The sequence below is a fragment of the Onychostoma macrolepis genome, chromosome 18 (genome assembly GCF_012432095.1).
Source record: "Onychostoma macrolepis isolate SWU-2019 chromosome 18, ASM1243209v1, whole genome shotgun sequence".
In the NCBI taxonomy this organism is placed as follows: domain Eukaryota; kingdom Metazoa; phylum Chordata; class Actinopteri; order Cypriniformes; family Cyprinidae; genus Onychostoma; species Onychostoma macrolepis.
Genome location: NC_081172.1, coordinates 3,333,406 through 3,345,076, shown reverse-complemented (window position 1 = coordinate 3,345,076; position 11,671 = coordinate 3,333,406). Strand labels below are relative to the sequence as shown.

Below are 11,671 nucleotides of genomic sequence, written 5' to 3'. Positions count from 1 at the left end.
TAGCTTTTAATATACGGTTTTATCCTGATTTAAGCTGTAATACAGCACGGCAACCGCACGCGCGTCCATGTATAACACTTCTCTTAGCTATGTGAAAATAGGTGTATAATTGGAACAGTTTGTTGGAGCTCATCTGACGATCTGAATGAGAGAGAGAGAGAGAGAGAGAGATGCAGAGCGTGTGCAGAGCAGGGCGACGCGAATAACAGAATTAAGAACCGCTGCTTTAAAACTATGATTTTGAAACTTGTGAATCCATTTGAATCGTTAGAAGACAGAATCGCGATTTTTACGTGCACCTCTAGTTTTCTCTTCCTCTTCTCTAAAGCAGTGCCGCATGGCCTCGCCCCCTTCGTGGATGGGGTTTATCTGGGTCCGTGACGTATCGGACCCGGGAAGTAACTCGTTGTAGTCCCTTACCTGTAGTTTTTGTAGGCATTAAACTGCCAGAATTTTAAAAGACCATATCTCTGTTTGCATTGAACTTTCAGCTTCGTAACTTTGCAGATATTCTTTATGCTCAAACAGCAACATTACACACTAACTAATGCTAAAAAAAGTGAAATCGCAATCAACCACACCTTTAAATAACAGCAGAGTTAGGAAATCCTCAATCTACTGTATATGCTTTCTAACAGCTTCATGTGCTTCATTTAGCAACCATCTTTTTTAAGAAACGTAACAGTTTAAAAAAAAAAAATCACGAGTGGGGTGTAACTGGTGTGTTTTATGTCGTAGAATAAAACGTGAAAGTATCTTGAGCCTGTGTTGAACCATGGACCTTATTTAAGGGATTTAACCAAAATCCCATTAAAAAAACCCATTGTGCTAAAATGTGCTAAAATGCTAACTCGCTTCTGGGTTTTTGCCTACAAAGTGACATCATAGTTCCACCACTCTATTGAAATAGTACACTTACAAGTATACTACTAGTACACCGATATTTGTATACTTACTACATAAAGTATACTTTAAAATATACTTGAACTTACTTAAGTATACTTAATAAAATAAACTTGAAGTATTCTACTTTTTGGTAAGGGTAGCTCTCATGCTAATTAAAGGATCAGTGCAGGTGTAATATTAATTATTATAACTTGTGATTCCATTGGCAGATAGAACATTTTAGGTGTTTTATTCAGTGCCTGATCAAAAATATATATATCACAGGATAATTATTTTAATATCACTTGATGATTTAGGTAGTCTTAACCATAAAAGTGCTTTAATGAATAGTACTTAAATTATAATTTTAATATCACAAACTGAAGAAACAAATTATCAAACAAACATTTGGCATCAGCAGGGTTTGGTTGATTTGGCTAGTTAGCATGGGATGTTTGCCCCCTAGTGGTTAACACTTTAACTACCCTATTTTGCTGTATGACAACCGCTCTTTAAAAAGTGTGATAAGAGCTCTGTCTGTTGTTTTTGTTAGTTCAGGTAAGACACTAGTGAATGTTTTAGCACTGTTTTTGTGCTTGTGCTGCCATCTGATCAGTTGTTATGAGGCCTTTTTTCTGTGCTTCCAGAGTGATCAGTCATATGACATTTACAGCTCAAGTGATTGGTTGAACAAATGTGTTCCTGGAACTGAATGCCCTGAGCAAAGATGGCAGCAAACAGGCGGTGTGCTTCCAAGGAATCCTGTGCCAGTCAAGTAATTGCCAGAGATAAATGGAAATGCTAATGGATATCTTTCTCCAGGTACATTAAACAATTTTTGGCAGACAGTCAGCATGCAACCCAATTAGCCAACTAAGCTTATATATCCTGGGCAAGGAACATATCAAAATATTGAATATTTTTCAGTATGATAAAATGCTGTTGATGTTCACTGAATGTTTCCATGTTACACTGTAAAAAGTGATAAGTTGACTTAACTTAAGGAAACCCGTTGCCTTAAAATGATTAAGTAAATAATAATTTAAAAAAATAAGTTAAGTGAATTGTCAAGTTCACTTAACTTTTTTTAATTATTATTATTATTTACTTAATCATTTTAAGGCAACGGGTTTCCTCAATTTTTTTAAGTTAAGTCAACTTATCACTTTTTACAGTGTGAGGAAACCTGTTTCCTTAAAATTATTAAATAAATAATAATTAAAAAAAATAAGTTAAGTGAATTGTCAAGGCAATGGGTTTCCTCATTTTTTTTTTTTTTTAAGTTAAGTCAACTTATCAACTTATCAACTTATTACAGTGAGATTTTAAATAAGCTCCAAAAAATAAAGATGTGTTATATTCAGTGTAAATCCTCAAATCTATAGTATATGAAATATGCTATATTATCCTCATTGAAATACTGTTTAATTGTGATTATACTTGGTTTTTCTTCAATTAGCCTACAATTTTGTCTAGCTTTATCAGATCTTCACTGGTCTTTTTTTTCCCAGGATGTGGACTTTGGAAACTAAATGTCTACTCATCATGTGTGGCATGCTGTCAATTACCACAGATGATAATTTTAACTTGAAATGTGTTTTGCGGTCAGAATACTTATAATGAAAGCCTAGCAGGAAGCACCACAAATTAATGTCAGCAAATAAAACTATCACATGGTTTTAAAAACACAGCCATGACATGGCTGACTGAAGTGATAGAACTCAAAGTTATTTCCACAATATAACATCTTGTATTTGTTTTTCCAACTTCTGTCAGGACCAAGTTACTTCTGGCTGGTATCCATGCAATGATACCAGTAAGAGACAAGATGTGACTATCAATAAAACACTGTTTACATTGAGATGAGTTCCACAAACTCAAAGGATATGTTGAAATGACGCGTAGATTTTAAGTCAGAAAATTAGAATGAGACAATACCGTCACTGTCAGGTTTTGTTTGGTCAATTTTTCAAGTCAGTTTTAAAGCCTAAAGTATCTCTCGTAATGCCAAACACTGAATTGATCAAATAAATATATAAAGCTGCAGTGTTAGGTGATTATGTGATTCACAGCTCAGCTGACACGTAAAGTCACAACAGTTTCAGCTCAAACTGAAATGCAGCTGTTCGCCTCACTCTTCCATTTACATTTTTAACCAGGGGCTTATTAAAACCATCCACGACATTAGCTGCAAGGCACTTTCCATCAATGAAGGATTTAATTTTTTCCTTCTTCATTAGTGAACAGAGATGCACTTGAAATAGTCTACGATCCTAATCCTAAGTGGTTAGCTAGTTTTGTGATCTTTTTTTTTTTTTTCATATGTTAACTTCAGTAAAAATGTTGCAAGGTTGAGTTTGATAAATGCAATCCACAGTGTAAAAATTGGGAACATGCAGTGAGATTACTTACTACAATCCTTTTTAACACAATTTGTGAATTTAAAGCCATGTTCTTTTGATTCTAGGTTAATCTTAAACTATTATATAATAAATCTAATAGATATCACACAAAAACATGGGATTTGTCTCTCTAGTGCTTAAAAAGTCGTGGGACACCAAACAGCCGCAAGCGTATCTGCACAACTGGGCCACACAGTCTTACAGAAACACACACGCTCATGCACAGCTGCGAAGTTTAGAGCTTTAATGTCTTTCCACTGTCAAAACATCTGCTTTCGAACCATCTTCAGGCTTTCCCTCAGATAACTGACTGTTCTGTGTGCTGGTTGCCCAAAGGCATCGTACAAAGGAACCTGTGGTGCATATCACGGTCTGGGAAGTTAAGGGATAGTTCAACTAAAAATGAAAATCCTGTCATCATTTACTGAGTTTCTTTTGTCTGTTGAACATAAAAGAAGATATTCTGAAGAATATGGGTAAGCAAATAGTTGATGATTCCCATTGACTTCCATACCATGGGGAAAAATGCTATGAAAGTCAATGGCTACCAGCAACTGTAACACATTCTTAAAAAATATTTTATGCTGAACTCTTGTGTTCAGCATTAAAAAAAAGAAAGAAATGCAAATGGGTTTAGAACATTTTATTTTAACATACTCAGTTCAAGTTAGGGTTACACCACTTTAGCGTATTTATTAATAATATAATTAGCTTTCACTTTTCATTTGGTGGTATAGTGAGGCATCTTTAATATGGCTTGAAATTCAAGTTGGCAGTGTGTCGCTTCACTGACGCTGATGCCACTTACAGTTAAAAAGTCTTTAGAGTTTCAGTCACTTTTACCTTTAAGTGCTGGTGCAGGTTATAGGATCTGTCCTGATTTTTATTCCCTGGGGTTTAGAGTTATGTAGGATGAAAACAACATCAAGGTCAACTTGATGAGAATTGAGAAATGTCTTTGTAATTTTCTCTAAAAGGAGCATTATGCAAATTAAATTCTGCATTCTTTAAATTCAGCTTTGCCATCTGCCTCGTAATTTTCTCAAACATTTTATCTGATGCGAGACAGCTGGAGTAGCTTATTATAGGGACGTTCCAATTACATTTTTACCATTTTCTGTGTACGGGCAATGCTGTTGATCCTCGCAGGTCTTTTAAAAACGTAAATGCACAATAATTGCTGATTTTGGAATGTGTCTGGTAAACTAGCATATGCTTTCTCGATGCATTATCTCCTTTTAAGTAGTTTCACACTCACGTTATGTCTGCTCTGATTACACGTTCTACTTTGAGGAATGTTGTAGATACTTTATTTGTTCTGCATTTATGGTATTTAATGGATTCCCTCAGTCAGTTGCAGTGTTTCTTATACTGTAGTGCAAATATGCAACACAGTCTGCATTGTCCTGTAATATTTCTATATGAAAAGTTCAACAAAAGCTTTTAGTAACTCAATTTCATTACTTGGCCATTTCATATTGGTGTTTTTAAATTAAAAGTAGAAAATATTTCAAAAGCTTGCATGCTTTTTGTGTGTAGTATCAGAAGGCAAGACATTTTCACAACTTGTAGGTTAGATGGAAAAATAAAATAAACTGTTGCACCCGCATTCTGAATGCGTATTACAAATATGTGGAAACTGTGTAGAATTCGGTCAATCAGGCTGAAACTGACTCTTTTGTTTGCATAATTCATTGCATTAACCTTTTAAAAAAATACACACTAATAAGTTGTCAAGTTGGCATGCATACACAAAACTTTCTTTGTATAGGCCTATTAGAGTTATAGTAGTAGTAGTATGCACTTCTGAATAGATATTGATAGAGGAGAGATGACAGGAAATGATGGAGAGAGGTGGATTAGGGAAGGACACAGGTTGCATTCTAACCCACAGCATGATCACTGTCTTTCAAAGTGTCTGGATAGGATTTTGACATGCATTTTGGTGGTTCACACTCAAAATGATTGCTAATGGAAGATGTTCAAAAGTTAGAACAAGAACAGAACATTTCTGACTCTGAAAAGTGCTCCATCTGAAGCTTTATGAGCTCTCCTGTCATGCCAATTTTAAAACATCAAAGTGATGTGCTGTTTTGGAAAAAAGAAAGAAGAGTTGCAAAGGTCAAAGAGAACATTATTTAGAATCTTTTCATACCTCATTACTTCTCCTTCAGAGGTGGGTCTGCTCCGCTGTGACTCTGATAATGAGTGAGATTTTAATTGCCCACTGATCCTGTGCATCTGCTGTGACATAGAGAATAATTAGTGATATGATTTCTGAATTATTACAGTTGGACGAGAAATGTTTGTTTGAGTACTTAGAAAAAGTAATAGTAGTGCCAGAAGCAGAGGTGGTTCCTTGTTAAGCATCCTGTTTTCTTGGTCGCACATGCACACTTAATAATAAAGGTGCTTAAAAGGTTCTTCACAGCGATGCAATAGAAGAACCATTCAGTCAAAGGTTCTTTAAAGAACCATTTCTTTCTTACCTTTTTATAATCTGAAAAAACTTCTTACGCCACAAAGAATGTTAAAGCAGATGTTAAAGGTTCTTTATGGAATCATTTAGACAAAAAAGGTTCTTCTATGGCATCGTGAAGCACCTTTATTTTTAAGAGTGTGGGTGAGAATGTAAGATTAAATGAAAATAGAAGTAGAAGTAGAAATTAAGTTTTCACGTGACATCACACCCTTAAAGGAACGCCCACCTGGAGGGCAAAACGAAGCTTTGCTCCACTGACCGCCAGTTATTTTTACGCAGTTTGCATTTAGTAGTAATGTAGTAAAACGCAGATATTAAAAGGCGAAATTCAGTATACACCTTATTGATGATGTATATTTCGTACAGGCAAGATGAAGTCAGAATATAAACGCAACGTGCAAAGTTTCACGTTATGTGGTTTCCTATAGAAAACCATTAGAAAGAAAATACTGAACCAAGCGGATTGCGTTCATATTCTGGCCTCATCTGCTTGTAAACTACGTATCATTAATATAGAGATTACTGAATTTGATATTTTAATATTACTGTTTTAAATATATTAAGGCACTTTAAGTGTTTTTTTTGTTGTTGTTGTTTGTTTGTTTTTTGTCGCACTGTTTAATGACTGAAATATCGCCGCGGGTGCTTAATATGGATTGCAAATGGCCAAAACTTGTATTTTGTTCACATACCTTTGTTTTATTCTTTTGAGAGGTGATCTAAATATTTGTGGCTGTGAAACATATGGAAAATTAACAGGCTTGTCCTGCAGTTCTATGGATGTTTTGCCCTCCAGCTCTTCGAGCCGGTCACGTAAGCTATGAATAGTGTTGAGTTACAATTTTCGCCTAAATTTGGCTTTCTCAATCAAAAAAAAAAAAAAGATAGATACAATAATAATACTAATAAAATTATAGCTGCACACAGAATGTACTAAGAAATGTTTAGCTTTGTAATAGCATGGGCAACTACTCTTAATGCATACTGTGTACAGTACTATGTAAATTTTATGTATGATTAGAATGTCTATGATCTATTACATTTGCCAAAATGTGCAATATGCGAATATAATACACTACTTGTGTACAGTATCCCAGAATGCAATACAATGCAATTAATAAACTGGAAACTATATCAATTGTGATTATCCTTCTTGGTTTAGGCTATTATTTAATTAGACCTCCAAAAGTGGTCTATGACCAGACTGGTCTAAAAATTAACAAAATAAAAAATGGTATTAGGCTAATTGTTCTCTTTATTTAAAAGGATTTAAAATGAATTTAAGGGAACAAATAATATATAAATGAATGAAAGAGAAAAAAAAAACAGTAAAAGATCTTTTGAGGTGAAGTAATCCAACAGGAATATTTGCAAATATATTTAGATTTTAATATACGCCCGCATTCACTTTTACGCCTAATATAGGCCTACCATAAATGAGTAAAGTTTTCTGTCTCGTCACATTTAATTTCCATATTTTCATTTCAAAATGGTCAAATTTTATAATAAAAGTCGAGTAGTTTGAATCAGTGGATATTACTTTCATCCATTTAACCTTTCTATAGTCAAACAGTTGTCAAATATTATATAGCCACTTAAATCTTACCTCACACACTTTCAAGTTAAAATTGATGCTGCTGCTTCTTCCTTTTGGTTTTATGGTGGAAAAACGTACTCGGTTACTGTCGTAACCTCGGTTCCCTGAGATACAGAACGAGTACTGCGTCTTGTTAAAGACGCTACGGGGAAAAAACTTTTTTCTCTTGAACTGAAGCCTTATTCAATCACGCAGTGAAACTGCATGGCCATTGGTTCGTGCAGTGTGTTAAAAATGAACCGAGCTGCACGAGCCTATGGCGACGAAGCCTTCCAGAGCCCGCCAGAATGGCTATGTAAGCGGCCGTTTCACCATAGGATCCTCAGGTTACTTCGACTAAACTCATAGAGGTTACGCCCGGCCTGGGTAATCGTTCCAGAGGACTCTTGCATTTTCAGCACTCCTTGGGGACTGTGAGGGGCCGAGGCGGATTCAGCCTCTTGGCACCCCTCAAAAAGCGGACAATCGAAGTGTTCCTGCCCACCGATTGGCCTGTTATAGGGGCGTGGGAGGCCGCTATAGCTGCTATGTACACCTTGAGTGTGGACGGGGACCGTCCCTTATCCAGCATTTCTTGCAGGAAGGACATAACCACCGATAAGTCAGAGGTAGACGGGTTTTCACCACGGTCTAGGCACCAAGTGGAGAACATAGACCACTTAAGAGCGTAGAGGCATCTTGTAGACGGGGCTCTAGCCTCAGAAATGGTGTTTAACATGCTCTTTGGGAAGCTCGGAGGCTCCCGTCGAGCAGCGAAAGGTGCAGGGCCCACAGATCGGGCCGAGGGTGCCATATTGTCCCATTCGCTTGAGAGAGGAGGTCCCGTCTCAGGGCAATGGGCCACGGGGCTGCTACGAGCAGCTGAGTTAGATCTGACAACCAAGGTTAGTTCTTCCACAGGGGGGACACCAAGAAAACCTTGTGGGATCAGGGCGATCAGGGGGGAACGCATAAAGGAGGAGGTTGGGCCATCTCTGACCTTCGAATAAGTTGGGCAGTGAGAGTTGTTTTCTGAGGCAAAGAGGTCTACCTCGGCCTTGCCAAAGATCTCTCAAATCCTCTGAACCATCGGCGGATGGAGCGTCCGCTCCTCTGAGGGGACATTGCTCCGAGATAACATGTCCGCTCCCTGGTTCAACTTGCCCGGTATATGTGCTGCTCTTAGCGAGCGCAGGTTGAGTTGAGCCCATTCCAGAAGGCGCTCTACCAGAAGGCAGAGGCGTTTCAAGGAGAGGCCTCCTTGGTGATTTATTTAGGACACCACTGACATGCTGTCCAAGCGGATTAGCACATGGTGTCCCTTTAGGTCTGGCAGGAAGAACTGGCAGGCTCAACATACTGCTAGCATTTCCAAGCAGTTGATGTGGAGCCCTTTCTCCTCTTTCAACCAATGGCCTAAAGTCAGTTTGCCTTCACACAGCGCCCCCCAACCTGTGTTGGAGGCATCTGTCTTGACAACCTTTCTCCAAACCATTCCCATGGCCACGCCCTTTTCCATCCAGTGAGGGTTACACAGGCCTGGCTCACCTTGATATGTAGGCGTCCGTGACGCCATGCATGGGATGGAACTAGGGTTGTTCCGATTCCGATACTAGTATCGGAAATTCCACCGATACCACAAAAAATACAGACTGTTTTACAGATCATCTGAATGAATGCGCAGCGCACCTGTATTTGACGTACCATAAGCTCTAGTGTGAAGTGCATGACTCGCCGTCGCTTTGCTTTTTTCTCACACGCAGAAACAGAGAGACCTTACATGTAGCGCGTCAATTCCGAATGGTATGTAAACGATATTCTTTGTTGTATTTTCCTTTCCTTTGGAATTCTTCAGTTTAACTGCCGGGTTCTCCGGTAGTAGGCAGAGCTAATGCTCAAACGACAATCTCATTGGCTGGCGCTTTTGATTTCAGCAAATCAGTTCAAGCCAATGCAGACAACGTGAATAATATTCATGAATCCAGCAGCTCGTTAATCCTTAGTGCGTTTATATTGTTCTTAGCAGAATTCATAGTATGATTTTTATCTTATCGTTATTATTGATCGTTTTTTTTCCCCATTTTTACAGAAACACTGAATGACCAAAAAAGCACCACCACCTGTCCTAAGTTCAGTTAAAATGACTAATATGCATTCATACATGGTTACCAAGTTTTAATTCTAATTGCTAAAGTTCTATCATTAAATAATACTTAATACATAATATATTTATAATGCTTGACTGACTGATGTTAAGAGTGTACTTTTAGATATTTAAAAAGATGTGCCATTTTCCAAACATTATATATTATATTTTTTCGTTTACTCGCCAACTATCTATCTATCTATCTATGGTGAAGCACACCATAAAATAATTGTATCAATTCATACAGGGTAGTAAGTAGTACATACAGCTGTATAACCAGATACACACCCAGGTATCGGATCAGTACTCTGTATCGACCGATACCCTGAGCCTAGGCATCGGAATCTGTATCGGGAAGGGAAAAAGGGTATCGGAACATCTCTAGATGGAACCCATGGTTTCAACCAGCGCTGAAGGGGCCGCATGCGAAGCAGGCCCAGCTGTAGTGCTGGAGATGCTGAGGCCATGAGGCCCAGCATCCTCTGAAACGGTTTAAGAGGGTGAGCGGCACCGATCTCGAAGGAGGTCGTGAGTTTTCGCATGGCCAGAGCACGTTCTGGCGCGACTACGGCTCTTATTTGAGCTGAGTCGAGAACTGTCCCCAGAAACTATATCCGCTGGCTGGGGGACAGCGTGCTCTTGGCGAAATTGACCCTGAGTCCTAGGCGCTCTAGGTGGCTGAGGAGGAGGGTTCTGTGCGATAATAGCTCCACCTCTGACTGGGCCAGAACGAGCCAGTCGTCGAGGTAGTTGAGAACGCAGATTTCCATCTGTCTTAGAGGGGAAAGAGCCGCGTCCATGCACTTCGTAAAAGTGCGGGGGGCCAGAGACAGTCCAAAGGGAAGGACCGTGTACTGACAAGCCACTCCCTCGAAGGCGAATCTCAAGAATCGTCTGTGAAGGGGGGGCTATCTGGATGTGAAAGTATGCGTCTTTCAGGTCCAGAGAAAAGAACCAGTCCCCTGGACAAATTTGCGAGAGGATCTGCTTCAGCTTGATCATCCTGAACGACCTCATCATGAGGGCGCAATTCAGGCATCTGAGATTGAGGATGGGCCAGAGGCCGCCATCCTTTTTGGGGACGAGGAAGTAACGGCTATAGAAGCCTGACTCACTCTGAGCTGGAGTAACTCTCTCTATAGTTCCTTTTTCCAGCAGATTCATCACCTCCGAGCATAGAACATGGGCGTTCTCGCTTTGCACTGAGGTGGAGACCACGCCGCTGAAGCGTGGGGGTCTTCGAGCGAATTGGAGTGAATAACCTTAATGAGAGTACCTTAAACCATCACGTGCAAGTTTTCGTCAGACTGTCCTTAGCGACACACCAATACATCTTGCCGTCTCTTCTGCTGGTAAGTCCAACGACTGGTGTTGTTCAAGAATGCTTGGAGCTACAATCATTGCGTGATGACTGCTGCATTCCAAGGGGCTGATTCGTTGAATGACACTCTGTGCCTCTTCAAACTTAACCCAAATCCTTCCATTTACTGTACAACCGCAATTATCCGCTGCATTTGCAACATCTTCCCTCAACTCTAAAATGCTTCTGTATATAAAATGATAATCGAGAGGAGAATTTTTTTTTCGCAGAAATCAGCTAAAGCTAATAAATCATCAACAATCTCTCGCCAAACACCTTCAGATTCCCCTGACATTTTGCATCCCTTGAACCCGTCTTCAAACTACCGCTGTAATGATGTATAGCTTTTCTAACTGTCCAATGAGAGTGCGTGTTACATATACAAGCGAAAGAGGGGTTGGCTCTTCAAATTGCGGCAAAAGTTGATTGGTTGCTCCCACGTGTGTACTGTCCAATGGCATTTTTTAACTCGATTGACAAATGGATAAAGAAAAGCATTTGGCAAAAGGACAAATAAAAGCAATTGGCAAATAGAGAGAGAAAAGCGTTTGCCAAATGCTTTTTTAAAAAGCGATTTAAAAAGTGCATTTAAAATGATTAATGTACTTTTTATTATTTTATTAATCCACGTTTTAAAACATGAATTAAATAGTTTTAAATTTATCTTTTTATTTACACATTTAAAAATTATTTTTTTAAATTGATTGTTTTATTGTTTTATTAAACTACATTTAAAAACACAAATTAAATAAACATCTTTAAATATGTCAATTAATTTGTCCATTTTAAAAGTGATTTATTTATATACATTTTTATGTTT

General features: G+C 38.5%; 1 long non-coding RNA gene across 1 annotated transcript; it reads left to right on the top strand.

The window, feature by feature from the left end:
* The first annotated feature begins 1,369 nt into the window (after positions 1 to 1,369).
* On the top strand, positions 1,370 to 2,519 carry LOC131524114 (uncharacterized). Its single transcript, XR_009266922.1, has 3 exons — positions 1,370 to 1,443; positions 1,533 to 1,707; positions 2,397 to 2,519. It is a non-coding gene; the product is annotated as an uncharacterized LOC131524114 (long non-coding RNA).
* The last annotated feature ends 9,152 nt before the right edge of the window (positions 2,520 to 11,671 follow it).